General features: G+C 39.1%; 1 long non-coding RNA gene across 1 annotated transcript in view; it reads left to right on the plus strand.

Annotated features, from left to right (window-relative positions):
* LOC125965056 (uncharacterized) overlaps nt 1-17,469 on the plus strand; it is a 98,121-nt gene extending 80,652 nt beyond the window's left edge. Inside the window, exon 3 of the long non-coding RNA XR_007478538.1 lies at nt 17,284-17,469. This is a non-coding gene — a long non-coding RNA (uncharacterized LOC125965056). The remainder of the gene's footprint in view (nt 1-17,283) is intronic.
* Nucleotides 17,470-17,768: the final 299 nt, after the last annotated feature.

Here is a 17,768-nt window from a genome sequence, read left to right on the forward strand (position 1 = left end):
GGTCATGAAAATACTATCATATACTATATTCTAAAACCTTTGTTGTTTTACCATTCATATTTATCTATACTTTATCTGAAATTGATTTTGTAAATGGTGTGAGGCGTCTTTTATTGAGATGATCCCATGATTTTCCTCCTATTTTTAAGACAAAGGAGAGAATTTGATAATTTTCTAATTTAAACCAATGTTGAATTATTGGTATAAACTTCAGTTACATAAATTTAATATATTTTATTTTCATATGTGTTGCATTAGATTTTTTATTCATCATTGGTATAATTTTCTAATATTTTGTTTAGTGTTTTTGTTCATAAGAGAAATTGATTTGAAATTTTTTTCCCTTGTTATAACCTCATGAGTTTCTGATGTTAAGATGTTTTTTATCTTACAAAATGAATTGAAAAGTGTTTCCCTTTTTCTCTTCTCTAAAGAAGTGCACTTAAGATTGATGCTACTTCTTCAAATGCCTTGTGAGAAAGACTGACTCTGACAGTTGGGGTCACATTTCTGGGCTTTTCTTCTGGGATTTGATCTCTTAATTTTGGTTGTCTTGGTAGTTCTATGATGCTTTCAAACATATGTGCTTTACCTTTTATCCAACACTTATTTTTGTTCTTGGTAGAAGATGGGTGTGCTACAGCTGATTTGTTATAATAAGAAGCATGGGTATACTACTTATTTAAAAACTTATATGTCATTACCACACAACCTCTTCCAAAAATTAAAAATGTTTCACCTAGAGCTCACTCAACAAAAATCCAACTTTTTCAGAGAGTGTACACAACCAGTACTACATCCCCAATTCCATTCCCAACTCTAAGCCACACAATAAAGGTGTTAAGTTAAAAACAGAGAGGGATTGGGCAAAATCAGGTGGCAGTGGGATCTAAAAGGAATTAGGAGTTAGATAGTAATAAAAAGAAATGTTTTCCAGTAAAGTAAGGTGTTGACAGCAGCTTCAAAATACCCTGTGCCCTCCCCAAACCACAACCAAAACCAAACAAAAAACTTCCATAAACTTTGACCGATGTCTTCCATGAGCAAAGAAACCAGTTCATCAGGTTAGGTTGATAGGTTGTGGCCACCTGGTGCCCTAGGAAAAGCCTCAAAGGGTATAATATCTCCTTTACTATGGAGCCAAGGCTTTCTTGGGTTCAAATTCTAGTTGTACTATTTTAAAATCTGTGCAACTTTTGAAATGCCACTTGGCTTCTATGGGCAAAGTTTCATTAAGTTTATTTAAAATTTTTTAAAATTTAATATTTATTTTTTTTTGGCCGCATCAGGTGTTAGTTGTGGCATATGGGATCTTCGTTGAGGAGCGCGGGATCTTTTTTCCTGTAGCTGTTGTGACACACAGGCCCTTTGTTGCATTGCGCGGGCTTCTCTCCAGTTGTGGAGTGTAGGTTTTCTCTCTCTAGTTGTGGCTCACAGCCTCCAGGGCGCGTGGACTCTGCAGCTTGCGGCACGCGGGCTCAAGTTGAGGCGCACGAGCTCAGTAGTTGTGGCGCACGGGCTCAGTAGTTGTGGCGCACGGGCTTAGTTGCCCCGTGGCATGTGGGATCTTAGTTCCCCAACCAGGGCTCAAAGCTGTGTCCCCTGCATTGGGAAGTGGATTCGTTACCACTAGACCACCAGGGAAGTCCCTCATTAAGTTGAAACAGGCTAGTCTCCCACAATCCATTCCCACATAATTGCCAGAAGGATTTTAACACATACAACTCAAATGATGCCACTCCTTATTTTTGGAATTTTCCAATGGATTTCCATTACATTTGGGTTACAGTACAAACAATTTACCTTGACAGTAACTGTCCTACCTGTGCTGGTAAAGCCTATCTCTCATGCCAGGACTCTTTCTTCAGTAGTCCTTTATCATTCCCATGGCCAGCTGCTTTGCTGGCCCTGATCCTTCTCTTGGAAGATTTTTCTGACTAATCTTCATGCAGAGCCGGGCATCTTCTCATTACTCAGATATGCTAAAGTGACCTCTTCTCAGAATTGCCTGCCCTGAGCACTCAATAAGAAGTGATCCTTCTCATAACCGCATTCTAGCACAATACTGTATTGCTTTTGTAGCATTTACTGCTCTTTGGAATCATTTTATTTATTTATTTACATATTTATTTCCTTCCTCTTAGTTCTTAATACAAGCTTGTAAGAATGAGACCTTTTCTGTTTCTTTCTCAATTAAATCTCCAAGGCCTGGAACAATGTTTGTTACAGCACCAAGAAGAGGGTTGATGAATGAATGAATGAATGAAGTCTTGTACAGACTGTGTAAAATTTAGCCTGGCTAAACAGCAGGTGCTCAATTAGTAACAAATTTCTTCTTCTTTCTTTCCTATCTTAAACCCTCCTCTTGCAAAGTCCCGAATCTGTGCCTGCTGACCCATGTACAAAATACCAGCTGCACCTCATGTTTTCCTTCTTGGTTGTAGATAGAGTTCACCTCCTTTAATCACCAACTTGTCAACCCAAACTTGAGTCAGCTTCCCATGACTCATTTTCATGATTGATTAGGAAAGAGTTTGGCATCTGTGTTATTCCAAAAGTGCCTTGCCTAAATGTAACCATTGTTTTGAGTCTCAGCAACTTGACCACACTTACAGCCAGGGATCTATACCTGAACGACTGAAGCATGGTCTGTTTCCATGCAGGCTGGTGAAGGGGAGCTCACTCAGCCACAGAGGGCACTCAGACAAAGCTGGCTAGTTACCTTCTCAGGGAGCCAGCATGAAACAAGGCAGCCTCAGCAGCCCTGCTGTCATCACTGCTGTGATGGACACTGCCTTGTAGAGCAGGTAAGATGCAATGAATCTGGTTCTTCTTTCATAGATGAAGTTGAATGAGTCCTTTGGGGGTTCGAGGACATTCATGCACACCAAGAATAATATAAAAATAATGGGACTGAGTGTGTATGTGTTGTGGGATGGTGGAGTCACTGATGATAGTTAAGAATGGAGATGGGGTCAAAAGTGGGTTGTTGGAAAAAGGAGGATCAATGAGAGATAGTACACCAGAGGCAGGTGTTTGTGACCTACATAGGCTTTGGAGAAGGACAAACCCAGGATCAATGACTTATTAGCAATGTGATTTTGGACATGTTATGAAATGGAAGAGAATGCATGCAAAGCATCTGGTACTATTTCAGATATATAGTAAGCATTCACCACATGGAGCTATTGTTATTCAGACCAATTCTACCCTCTTTGCATAGAGAACATCACAAATTGAGGCATTTGTGAAAGCAAATATATTTTTGTTTTCCTTTCTAGAATTATTGGATGATCTCATCTACTTACTACTAATAAGCCTGGTTGCATTAACAGAGACCAGATAAGTTTTGACAGGACTCAATAAAAGAATGTTAATTTCCTACAGTGAGTGATTAGTTTCCTGTGCTGTTTACGGGCACCTGATCCACTCTTATCTAACACAACTAAGGGCACCAGCAGAATGGAATAGAGCTCAAATATAGATCAGAACTCCCAGTGTACTGATGCTTTGTCTTTGACATTTTCAGCTCTCCATATGTTAAAGCCCTTATTTAGTAGAAACAGGTTATTTCATTTTAATGAAAGACCCTGATGGCAATATGTGTGCTTCTTTGAATAAATCAAACTCTGTATGACATACACACACGAACTCTGTATGCAGAATCCGTTTATGTGCTTATTCATCAAAATCTATAACTATGCATGTATTTATATATATGTAGGCATATGCTTATAATCATATTATCCCTTAACTATCAGTGTTTGTGGGTATACATGTGTGTGTGTTCATATAATTATATTCTGGTATATCTGGAAAATATCTCTAAAATGCAGTACAGAGTACTATCTTTTAGAGTCTTTAGATATACAAATAAGAGCACAAGACCAGGACTGAAATTTGAGTTCTACCTCTCTGATTCTTAGGTTTCTTATATTATGCTTAAACTTTTTAAATCTTGAATGCAAATCTAAATTACAAGATTCCTTTGAAGTTGAAATAAAATGGCCCATAAGAACAGTATGTCTGGCATGTAGTAGACACTCAATAAATGATATATTTTCTTTCCTCCTTTCTTTCCTTTCTTTAGGAAAAAGTCACTGCAACAGTAAATAGTAACATTGATATTGAAAATGTATATATAATGTGGTAATTGCCCTCTGGAACAGATGTTCTGTCTTTAAAAATCTAATGGATATCTAGGTGCTAAGAGTTGAATGAAAGGTAGAATTGAAGTTACCAACTAACTATCATGCGGTTTATCATAGGGTTCATCCATGTGTTCGTCTGGGTCCTCTGAAAAGCAGATGCCAAGATTGAATGAAATACACAAGAAATGAATTAGAGGAAATGCTTGTGAAAGAAAATGGGAAGGACACTGGAAGAGCCTGAGAGAACTGACAAACCATGATAGAAGTCTGATTCTTATTGAAGGAAGGGAGGGAGGGAGGAAGGAAGGAAGGAAAGAAGGAAGGAAGAAGGGAGAAAGGAAAACAAGTTGAGGAGAAGGAAGGAAAGAAAAGTCAGGTAGAAGTAACCTAAACCAATTTGTATTTCTAATGACAATTAGGCAAGGCAATTGGAGTGCTCTTGAGCCAAAACAACCATCAAGAGTCCAATGTTTCCTAGGAATGGGAGAATGGGAAGAACAGCTTTGATGCAAATGCAGTGATGGATTTCAAAGCTCAGAAGCTGGTGCCCTGCAACTGCGGATCTGAGAATGGCATTTTCATCTGGGCACAGATGAATGTGAAAGGTATTTATCATGATAAAGAAACTTTGAGATACATAGCCAAACTACTCAGCTCCTAAGCACCTCCTCTAATTGATGATACAGTATCACTAAGTATGTGTGGTTTCCATATTCAGTGTTACTATATATTAATTTAAGGAGTTATTATGGTCCCTGAAGTGGAATTAGAAATATAAAGTACTTCAGCCATGAAGTGTGGCAGGGTTTAAGCAGATGTAGTCCAGTGTTGTGGACAAAAGCAGAGATTTTTGGAGTTGGAATGGATCTGAATTTTAGCTCTACGATTTAACTAGGTGACCCTGGGAAGGTGACAAGCTGCCTGAGTTTCTATTTGTTTAGAAAATGGGCATTATGACACCTATCTCAATAGGGATTTTTAAGAATTAAATTAGGACTAAATGCCAAGAAACTAGCATTGTGGACAGTTTGGTATATACCAGACACTGTTCTAAGCACTTTATATTTATTAACTTATTGAAGTCTTCCTACCAAACATACAAAATAGGATGCATTGCCATTCTTTTTCTTAACACTAATATTAAATGTTTTAACACATTTAACAAGTGAGGAAATTGCGACTCAAGAGAAGTCAGTCCTAGTTCTTGCAAGTGTCTAAGTCAGGGTAAGAAGAAAGCAGTCTGCCCTGAGCCCTCCCCCAACCACTGCTCACACTACCCAGCCTTACAAATTCACCTGGCTCTGTGAAATCCCTCATTTCTACCTCACTTCATGATCGTGATCCAGCAGGGGATAAAGGCAATGTGATGGCTAGCTCCAGAGGAGGAGCTAGTTTGAACAGCGCAATGTATGTTTTCCCCCAGAATCTGTTCAGAAACTTGAACTAGATCAGTATAATGTCCTGTATCTTGTGTAACTCCAGAAATCAAGTGCTAGGTAGCAAGGATTGCACATCATTATCATATGACCATGGATGACTCTATTATGAGATCCATTATTGAAATTATGTCAAAAATATAGATTGCTATCTAATCTTATTAAAATGTTTTTAGGATTAATATTGAATCTAGCTTTTTAGATAGCTCAGTGGCATACAGTATTTACTTGGGCAGCAGAGGCCCCTTGAAAATTCCTCAAAACGTACCGTAGGGGGACCTTTAAGATGGTGGAGGAGTAAGACGTGGAGATTACCTTCTTCCCCACAAATACATCAAAAATACATCTACATGTGGAACAACTCTAACAGAACACCCACTGAACGCTGACAGACTACCCAAAAGACAAGAAAATAGCCAGGTACATGGGTAGGGCAAAAGAAAAAACAGAGACAAAAGAATAGGGACGGGACCTGCACCTCTGGGAGGGAGTTGTGAAGGAGGAAAGGTTTCCACACACTAGGAAGCCCCTTCACTGGCAGAGATGATGGGGGTGTGTGGGGGAAGCTTTAGAGCCATGGAGGAGAGTGCAGCAACAGGGGTGCAGAGGGCAAAGCAGAGAGATTCCCACACAGAGGATTGGTGCCGACCGGCACTCACCAGCCCAAGAGGGTTGTCTGCTCACCCACCAGGGAAGGTGGGGGCTGGGAGCTGAGGCTCGGGTTCGGAGGTCAGATCCCAGGGAGAGGACTGGTGTTGGCTGCATGGACACAGCCTGAAGTGGGTAGTGGGACACAGGTGGCAGGGAGGGTGTCTGAGAAAAAGTCTGGACCTGCCAAAGAGGCAAGAGACTATTGTTTCAGGGTGCACAAGAAGAGGGGATTCCTTCCCTGTCTGCCCACAGAAGGCAGAGCACCACCTAAACAAGCTCCAGAGATGGGCACGAGCCACGGCTATCAGCTCAGAGACAGGCATGAAATGCTAACGCTGGTGCTGCAGCCACCAAGAATACTGTGTGCAAGCACATATCACTAACCACACTTCCCCCCAGGAGCCAGTGTAGCACACCACTGCCAGGGTCCCACAGTCCAGGGACAAACACCCTTGGAGAACACATGGTGCACCTCAGGCTGTTGCAATGTCACGCTGGCCTCTGCCCCCACAGGCTCACCCTGCATTCCAGTTATAACTACCGTACCCCTCCCTCTCCCTGGCCCAATTGAGGAAGAGTCCCCTAATCAGCTGTTGCTTTAACGCTATCCTGTCTGGGCAGGAACAGATGCCTGAGGGTGACCTACACACAGAAGTGGGACCAAAACCAAAGCTGAACCCCAGGAGCTGAACAAACAAAGAAGAGAAAGGGAAATCTCTCTGAGCAGCCTCAGGAGCAGCAGATTAAATCCCCACAAACAACTTGATGAACCTGCATCTGTGGAATACCTGAACAGACAACAAATCATCCCAAAATTGAGGTGGTAGACTTTGGGAGCAACTGTAGTCTTGGGGTTTGCTGTCTGTGACTGATTTGTTTCTGTTTTTTATGTTTATCTTAGTTTAGTGTTTAGTGCTTATTACCATTGGTGGATTTGTTTGTTGGTTTTGTTGTTCTCTTATTTTCTTCCTCTTATTATTTTTTTAATTTAATATTTAAAAACAAATTTTTAATTTATTATTCTTTCTTTCTGTCTTTCTTTCTTTCTTTCTTTCTTTTCTTTCTTTCTTTCTTTTCTCCCTTTTCTTCTGAGCCATGTGGCTGACAGGGTCTTGGTGTTCTGGACTGGTGTCAGGCCTGAGCCTCTGAGGTGGGAGGGCCAAGTTCAGGACATTGGACCACCAGAGACCTTCCGTCCCAGGTAATATCAATCGGCGAGAGCTTTCCCAGAGATCTCCAACTCAATGTGAAGACCTAGCTCCACCCAATGGCCAGCAAACGCCAGTGCTGAATGTCCCATGGCAAACAACTAGCAAGACAGGAACAAAACACCACCCATAACAGAGAGGCTACTTAAAATCATACTAAGTTCACAGACACCCAAAAACACACCACTGCATGTGGTCCTGCCCACCAGAAAGACAAGATCCAGTCCCACACACAAGAACACAGGCATCAGTCCCCTCCACCAGGAAGCCTGCACAAGCCACTAAACCAACCTCATCACTCGGGGCAGACACAAAAAACACTGGGATCTATGAACCTAGAGCCTGTGAAAAGGAGACCCCAAACACAGTAAGTTAAACAAAATAAGACATAGAAATATTAAACAGATAAAGAGGCAAGGTAAAAACCCATGACACCAAACAAATGAAGAGGAAATACGCTGTCTACCTGAAAAACAATTCAGAGTAAAGACAGAAAAGACGATCCAAAATCCTGGAAACCTAATGGAGAAAATACAAGAAATGTTTAACAAGGATCTAGAACTAAAGAGCACACAAACAACGATGAACAACACAATAAATGAAATTAAAAATTCTCTAGAAGGAATCAGTAGCAGAAAACTGAGGCAGAAGAATGGATAAGTGACCTGGAAGATAAAATAGTGGAAATAGCTACAGCAGAGCAGAGTAAAGAAAAAAGAATGAAAAGAATTGAGGACAGTCTCAGAGATGTCAGGGACAACATTAAATGCACCAACATTCGAATTATAGGGGTCACAGAGGAAGAAGAGAAAAAGAATGGGTCTGAGAAAATATTTGAAGAGATTATAGTTGAAGACTTCCCTAACATGGGAAAGGAAATAGTCAATCAAGTCCAAGAAGTGCAGAGGTCCCATACAGGATAAATCCAAGGAGACACACAACAAGACACAAACTATCAAAAGTTAAATTGAAAAAAAAAATTAAAGTCATCAAGGGAAAAGTAACAAATAACATACAAGGGGATCCCCATAAGGTTAATAGTTGATCTTTCAGCAGAAACTCTGCAGGCCAGAGGGGAGTGGCAGGATATATTTAAAGTGATGGAAGGGAAAAACCAACAACCAAGATTACTCTCCCCAGAAAGGATATCATTCAGACTTGACAGAGAAATTAAAACCTTTACAGACATGCAAAATTAAGAGAATTCAGCACCACCAAATCAGCTCTACAACAAATGCTAAAGGAACTTCTCTAGGCAGGAAGCACAAGAGAAGGAAAACACCTACAAAAACAAACCCAAAACAATTAAGAAAATGGTAATAGGAACATGCATATCAATAATTACCTTAAATGTAAATGGATTAAATGCTCCCACCAAAAGACATAGACTGGCTGAATGGATACAAAAACAAGACCAGTATATATGCAGTGTACAAGACCCAATTCAGACCGAGGGACACATACAGACTGCAAGTGACAGGATGGAAAAAGATATTCCATGCAAACGGAATCAAAAGAAAGCTAGAGTAGCAATTCTCATATCAGACAAAATAGACTTAAATAAAGACTATTACAAGAGACAATGAAGGACATTACATAATGATCAAGGGATCAATCCAAGAAGAAGATATAACAATTGTAAATATTTACGCACCCAACATAGGAGCACCTCAATACATAAGGCAAATACTAACAGCCATAAAAGGGGAAATCGACAATAACACAATCATAGTAGGGGACTTTAACACCCCTCTTTCACCAATGGACAGATCATCCAAAATGAAACTAAATAAGGAAACACAAGCTTTAAATGACACATTAAACAAGATGCACTTAATTGATATTTATAGGACATTCCATCCAAAAACAACAAAATACACTTTCTTCTTAAGTGCTCATGAAACATTCTCCAGGATAGATCATATCTGGGTTACAAATCAAGCCTTGGTAAATTTAAGAAAATTGAAATTGTATCAAGTATCTTTTCTGACCACAATGCTATGAGACTAGATATCAATTACAGGAAAAAGAACTGTAAAAAATACAAACACATGGAGGCTAAACAATACACTATTAATAACAAATTGACAACTGAAGATATCAAAGAGGAAATTAAAAGATACCTAGAAACAACTGACAATGAAAACACAACGACCCAAAACCTATGGGGTGCAGCAAAAGCAGTTCTAAGAGAGAAGATTATAGCAATACAACCCTACCTCAAGAAACAAGAAACATCTCAAATAAACAACCTAACCTTACACCTAAAGCAGTTAGAGAAAGAAGAACAAAAAAAAACCCAAAGTTAGCAGAAGGAAAGAAATCGTTAATATCAGATCAGAAATAAATGAAAAAGAAAGGAAGGAAACAATAGCTAAGATCAATAAAACTAAAAGCTTGTTTTTGAGAAGGTAAACAAAATTGATAAACCACTAGTCAGACTCATAAATAAAAATAGGGAGAAGACTCAAATCAATAGAATTAGAAATGAAAAAGGAGAAGTGACAGCTGACACTGCAGAAATACAAAGGATCATGAGAGATTGCTACAAGCAACTATATGCCAATAAAGTGGACAACGTGGAAGTAATGGACAAATTCTTAGAAAAGCACAACCTTCTGAGACTGAACCAGGAAGAAATAGAAAATATAAATAGACCAGTCACAATCACTGAAATTGAAAATGTCATTATAATTTTTCCAACAAACAAAAACTCAGGACCAGATGTCTTCACAGGTGAATTCTAAAAACATTTAGAGAAGAGCTAACACCTATCTTTCTCAAACTCTTCCAAAATATAGCAGATGAACACTCCAAAACTCATTCTATAAGGCACCATCACCCTTATATGAAAACCAGACAAAGATGTCACAGAAAACAAAACTACAGGCCAATAACACTGATGAACATAAATGCAAAAATCCTCAATAAAATACTAGCATACTAGCAAACAGAATCCAACAGCACATTAAAAGGATCATGCACTATGAACAAGTGAGATTTATCCCAGGGATGCAAGGACTCTTCAATATACACATATCAGTCAATGTGACATACCATCTTAACAAATTGAAGGATAAAAACCATATGTTGACCTCAATAGATGCAGACAAAGCTGTTGACAAAATTCAACACATATTTATGATAAAAACTCTCCAGAAAGAGGACATAGAGGAAACCTACCTCAACATAATAAAGGTCATATATGACAAACCCACAGCCAACATCATTAACAATGATGAAAAACTGAAACCATTTCCTCTAAGATCAGGAAGAAGACAAGGTTGCCCACTCTCACCACTATTATTCAACATAGTTTTGGAAGTTTTAGCCACAAAAATCAGAGAAGAAAAAGACATAAAAGGAATCCAAATCAGAAAAGAAGTAAAACTGTCACTGCAGATGACATGATATTATACATAGATAATCCTAAAGATGCCACAAGAAAACTACTAGAGGTAATCAATGAATTTGGTAGAGTAGCAGGATACAAAATTAATGCACAGAAATCTCTGGCATTCCTATACACTAATGATCAAAAATCTGAAAGAGACATTAAGGAAACACTCTCATTTACCATTGCAACAAAAAGAATAAAATACCTAGGAATAAACCTACCTAAGGAGACGAAAGACCTATATACAGAAAATTATATGACACCGATTAAAGAAATTAAAGATGATACTAACAGATGGAGAGATATACCATGTTCTTGGATTGGAAGAATCAACATTGTGAAAATGACTATACTACCCAAAGCAATCTACAGATTCAATGCAATCCCTATCAAACTACCAATGGCATTTTTCACAGAACAAGAGCAAAAAATTTCACAATTTGCATGGAAACACAAAAGACCCCGAATGGCCAAAGCAATCTTGAGAAAGAAAAATGGAAGTGGAAGAATCAGGCTCCTGGACTTCAGACTATACTACAAAGCTACACTAATCAAGGCAGTATGGTATTGGCACAGAAACAGAAATATAGATCCATGGAACAGGATAGAAAGCCCAGAGATAAATCCACACACATATGGTCACCTTATCTTTTATAATGGAGGCAAGAATATACAATGGAGAAAAGACAGCCTCTTCAATAAGTGGTGCTGGGAAAACTGGACAGCTACATGTAAAAGAATGAAATTAGAACCCTCCCTAACACCATACACAAAAATAAACTCAAAATAGATAAAAGACCTAAATATAAGGCAAGACACTATAAAACTCTTAGAGGAAAACATAGGCAGAACACTCTATGACATAAAATCACAGCAAGATCTTTTTTGACCCTCCTCCTAATGAAATGGAAATAAAAACAAAAATAAACAAATGGGACCTAATGAAGCTTAAAATCTCTTGCACAGCAAAAGAAACCATAAACATGAGGAAAAGATAACCCTCAGAATGGGAGAAAATATTTGCAAATGAAGCAACTGACAAAGAATAAATCTCCAAATATATAAACATCTCATACAGCTCAGTATGAGAAAAACAAACAACCCAATCCAAAAATGAGCAGAAGACCTAAATAGACATTTCTCCAAAGAAGATGTACAGATTCCCAACAAACACATGAAAGGATGTTCAACATCACTAATCATTAGAGAAATGAAAATCAAAACTATGATGAGGTATCACCTCACACCAGTCAGAATGGCCATCATCAAAAATATCTACAAACAATAAATGCTGGAGAGGGTGTGGAGAAAAGGGAACCCTCTTGCACTTTTGGTGGGAATGTAAATTGATACAGCCACTATAGAGAACATTATGGAGGTTCCTTAAAAACTAAAAATAGAATTACCATATGACCCAGCAATTCCACTAATGGGCATATACCCTGAGAAAACCATAATTCAAAAAGAAGCATGGGGGCTTCCCTGGTGGCACAGTGGTTGAGAGTCCACCTGCCGATGCAGGGGATGTGGGTTCGTGCTGCAGTCCTGGAAGATCCCACATGCCACAGAGCGGCTAGGCCCATGAGCCATGGCTGCTGAGCCTGTGTGTCTGGAGCCTGTGCTCTGCAATGGGAGAGGCCACAACAGTGAGAGGCCCGCGTACCGCAAAAAAAAAAAAAAAAAAAAGAAGCAGCATGTACCACAATGTTCATTGCAACTCTATTTACAATAGCCAGGACATGGAAGCAACCTAATTGTCCATCGACAGGTGAAAGGATAAAGAAGATGTAGCACATATATACAATGGAATATTACTCAGCCATAAAAAGAAATGAAATTCAGTTATTTGTGTTGTGGTGGATGGACCTAGAGTCTGTCATACTGAGTGAAGTAAGTCAGGAAAAGAAAAACAAATACCATATGCTAACACATATATATGGAATCTTAGCAAAAAAAAAAAAAAAGGTTCTGAAGAATCTAAGGGCAGCACAGGAATAAAGATGCAGATGTAGAGAATGGACTTGAGGACCCTGGGAGGGGGAATGGTAAGCTGGGTCAAAGTGAGAGAGTGGCATTGACATATATACACTACCAAATGTAAAATAGGTAGCTAGTGGAAAGCAGCTGCATAGCATAGGGAGATCAGCTCGGTGCTTTGTGACCATCTAGAGTGGTGGGATAGGGAGGGTGGGAGGGAGACACAAGTGGTAGGGCATATGGGGATATATAAATACATATAGCTTATTCACTTTGTTACACAGCAGAAACTAACAAAACATTGTAAAGCAATTATCCTCCAATAAAGATGTTAAAAAAAAAAAAAGGGTACCATGCAGGCAGTTCCTACTTGATGATGTATTCAAAAACTCCCCTCTTAAACAAGTGGACATTTGTGGCCCTAAAATGTAAACTGAGGTCCCAGGAGCTGACATGCTGGATGAAGAAATGGTAAAGTAGGCCTTCAGCTCCCAGCTGTGGAAATCAGGGTTTTTTTCTTGTGTCTCTGGGGTTTATATCACCCGTGGTCTCTCTTGAGGGTGAGAAGGAAGAGATTAAGAGAGTTGATGTGGATACTATGAACTGGTCCTGAGATGAAACAGATTGTCAGTGACTATAAGTAGTCCCAGGAGAGGGTAATGAGTGTCAGGGAGCGGCCGAGGGGTGAACACTACAGTTATCCACTCCAACCACAAATTCCTCTGGGATGGACACTCTTAGAAACACAGTGTAACAACTGATCCTTTTCCTGCTGTCTCTTTGCATCAGTGAAGTGTGATAGGTCACAGAGAAAGCAGGGTCCCCTCTCAGGTCCCCATTCCCAGGTGGTTTATTTGGAGAGTTATTTTTCTCATGAAGTTCCCTGGATCCCAGGAGGCTGTCAGTCTATTAAAGCAAAGGAAAGAGAATTAGTAACACTCTCTTATTTCCAAGGTATAATAACCTGCCCTATAAATCCACCCAAGACCTGCTGTTAATCTTTACTCTGTGTGGGAAGCAACTGCTATTATTGGTGCTGCATTGAGAATAGGACACTTTATTACTTTTTAAGCCATAAAATACCTCTCTAGCCAGAAGTGGCTAATTCTCCAAGACCAATTTGGGGTGGATGCCCTGTGCTCTGTGACTGGTTTGGAAAGCAGAATAGTCATCCAAAGGAGGTAAGTACAGTTCTAAATATTGGAGCTTAAAAGGCACCATCATAAAGAAAATTATGCCTTGGGAGAATACAGAAGTAAGTTTATGTCTATAAAGCGATCTTTCCCAAATGAGAGCCATAGAGCTGGCATTTTGCAGGGCTATTGTAAAAGCAACAATAACAAAAATTGTTCTGAAGTCAGTTTAAGAACCTATATTGAACAGGTTTAAACAAATTACTGTAAAATTTCTGAGCCTAATTGTGAATCTCTAGGAGATGTATAATAGGTAATATCTCCCAAATGTATTTAGTCATGAACAAGCTCCCTCCTTTCTTTTGAGGAGAGCACTAAACAACATATCTTGGCCTGTGTGTTATTTAGAAAAAAGCGTGAGGTATGTTTTTCTGTACTGATATGAATTAGTGATAGTTTTCTAATTTTTGTGGTTATTGAATCTTAACAAAGCAAGCTATCTGCTAATTACTTCTCTTCAAATCTGATTTTACATCATCTAAATAAGACAACTCCCTCCTCTGATTCATGAGTAAACAGTTTCCAGTTTTCAGTAAAAGGATGATTTTTCCCAAAGGCAAAGGCTATTTAATTATCCAGTAACAACTTTCTGGGGTGAGGCAAAAAGCCACCAGTTTATCAGTGTGAGTATCGTATGCTTGCCTGTTATTGGGATTTATTTTTCCATATTTCCCAGGCATTTGGAGTCACATCCCCAATCATCTTTCAATAAGTGACTCTTATGGATATAAAAGAAAATGTCTTTAATCATGAGAAAGGAAGAGGAAGGCAGAAAAAGGAAAACAGCCTGACCATCTGGATACACTGGTCTCCATGATTATTCATAAGACAACTCGAATAAGCAGATGCCATGGAGAGTAATTAAACCTTTCTTCTGTTCTCACTGGAATGTGAAATCAGTGCTGCTTTTGATGATAAAGTATCTGTGTCCCATACTCAAGAGTAATCACAAAAAGATAAATCATTACCTTGTTAATCATCAGAGAACAGGAACATTTTTGGCTGCTGCACTTTCTCAAGGTGATCACATTTCCTTTAGGCACAGAAACACCCCGCCTTATGAAACACTTTTCACACCTCAAACAGTTCATCCACTTGCTTGCTTGCAGGCTTCTAGCAATTGGCTGGTGTGTTTTTTTGGTCTAAAGAATTTTATTTTTGACCCTTTAGATAATTCTGCCACCTAAGACGTGAAGTTATATCTGCCCCCAAGGGATGTTCAGTCTGTGATCTTGAAAGATTTTTGAATTTGCAGAATCTGTCATTGCTGGAGAGAATGGCATTCTTTGCCTGAACTGATTATCTAGAAAAGTTGATAGCCTTCTTCCACCTTCTACCAAGTCTGCACTTCTTTATCTCTTTCTCATTTCCCAAGAAAGGCAGATCACAAGAGAAGGATTTGCTGCCTGGGACACACTGAGGGGCCAGGCAGCAAATAACTGTCCACACAACTCTCCCATTTGGCCCAGGTACAAACCAGCCAGCACAGGCAGTGCCCCTTCATCTGAGTGGCTCTGGGTAGCATTTTGGACAAAAGGAAAAGAGACTCAGAGGAACCACTGAACTAAGCTTCTTTCCTAGTTTCTTACAATTTTTATGGCTCCGTATACTTTGGTCAGTCAGAGTTTAAGTAGGATTCATTCAACAACTATTTCTTCATAACCTACTAGGTCTTGCAGATACAGAAGGGAGAAAAACAAGACAATACACACTCCCATCCCCGACTCTATAAAAAGTACAGTTTGTTGCTTCAGAGATAATATTAGCTAATGCTTATTGAGTGTGAATGAATCAGGTACCATGTTGATTGCACTGAACCTGTTCATAAATCTCACATCCACCCAGTGAGCTGGCACATTCCATTGTTATCCCTATTTTACAGATGAGAAAATAAGGAAATATACAGATAAATTGCCCATGATAATATGACTAGTAAGTAGGGGAACCTGGATTTAAACGCAATAAATTTGACTCCAGAGCCTAGCACTCAATTAATATGCTCGTTCCTGGTGCTAACTGAACACACAGTCCAAATTGTTCTGGAGATGGAGTCCTAGGGATGGACTTGATGTTCCTCCACTATAGCTTTATTTCCTGAATATGTTGTCGCCTATGTCTGTTGTGAATGTGCCTTTGAAATTATCTTGAAAGAACATACATTCTCCATGGGGCATCCTTAAAAAAGTTTAAAAATAACTTCTGGGAAGGTGCTATCTATAACAGTAATTGAAATCACAGTGAGTGAGAATAAATATACCTGATTTTTGTTCCTATGTCATCATCTTAGTTCATGTATTAGTTTGCTAGGGCTGTGTGAGATAATAGCAAATACATAGTGGTGTCTGTCCTGGGTTCCTGGCACAGAGCTTCTGCAACCCTTGTAATTTCGTAAGTGATAAGAGCACTGGGAGCATCTTTTGTTCTAATATTTGTCTTTGACTCAATTCCAGACACGGGGCTCCTGAAACCCTTGTAAATTCCTGAGTGATAAGAACACTAAGAGCGAGAGGGCAGACAGCAGAAGCAAGAAGAACTACAATCCTGCAGCCTGTGGAACAAAAACCACAATTAAAGAAAGATAGACAAGATGAAAAGGCAGAGGACTATGTACCTGATGAAGGAACAAGATAAAACCCCAGAAAAACAACTAAATGAAGTGGAGATAGGCAACCTTCCAGAAAAAGAATTCAGAATAATGATAGTGAAGATGATCCAGGACCTCGGAAAAACAATGGAGGCAAAGAGCGAGAAGATGCAAGAAATATTTAAAAAAGACCTAGAAGAATTAAAGAACAAACAAACAGAGATGAACAATATAATAAATGAAATGAAAGTTACACTAGAAGGAATCAATAGCAGAATAACTGAGGCAGAAGAACGGATAAGTGACCTGGAAGACACAATGGTGGAATTCACTGCTGCAGAATAGAATAAAGAAAAAAGAATGAAAAGAAGTGAAGAGAGCCTAAGAGACCTCTGGGACAACATTAAATGTAACAACATTCACATTTTAGGGGTCCCAGAAGGAGAAGAGAGAGAGAAAGGACCCAAGAAACTATTTGAAGAGATTATAGTCAAAAACTTCCCTAACATGGGAAAGGAAATAGCCACCCAAGTCCAGGAAGCGCAGAGAGTCCCATACAGGATAAACCCAAAGAGAAACATTCCGAGACACATAGTAATCAAATTGGCAAAAATTAAAGACAAAGAAAAATTATTCAAAGCAGCAAGGGAAAAATGACCAATAACATACAAGGGAACTCCCATAAGGTTAACAGCTGATTTCTCAGCAGAAACTCTACAAGCCAGAAGGGAGTGGCATGATATACTTAAAGTGATGAAAGGGAAGAACCTACAACCAAGATTACTCTACCCGGCAAGGATCTCATTCAGATTCGATGGAGAAATCAAAAGCTTTACAGACAAGCAAAAGCTAATAGAATTCAGCACCATGAAACCAGCTCTACAACAAATGCTAAAGGAACTTCTCTAAGTGGGAAACACAAGAGGAGAAAAGGACCTACAGAAACATACCCAAAACAATTAAGAAAATGGTCATAGGAACATACATATTGATAATTACCTTAAACATGAATGGATTAAATGCTCCAACCAAAAGACACAGGCTTGCTGAATGGATACAAAAACAAGACCCATATATATGCTGTCTACAAGAGACACACTTCAGACCTAGGGACACATACAGACTGAAAGTGAAGGGCTGGAAAAAGATATTCCATGCAAATGGAAATCAA

This window comes from Orcinus orca, chromosome 7 (genome assembly GCF_937001465.1).
Source record: "Orcinus orca chromosome 7, mOrcOrc1.1, whole genome shotgun sequence".
NCBI classification, from domain to species: domain Eukaryota; kingdom Metazoa; phylum Chordata; class Mammalia; order Artiodactyla; family Delphinidae; genus Orcinus; species Orcinus orca.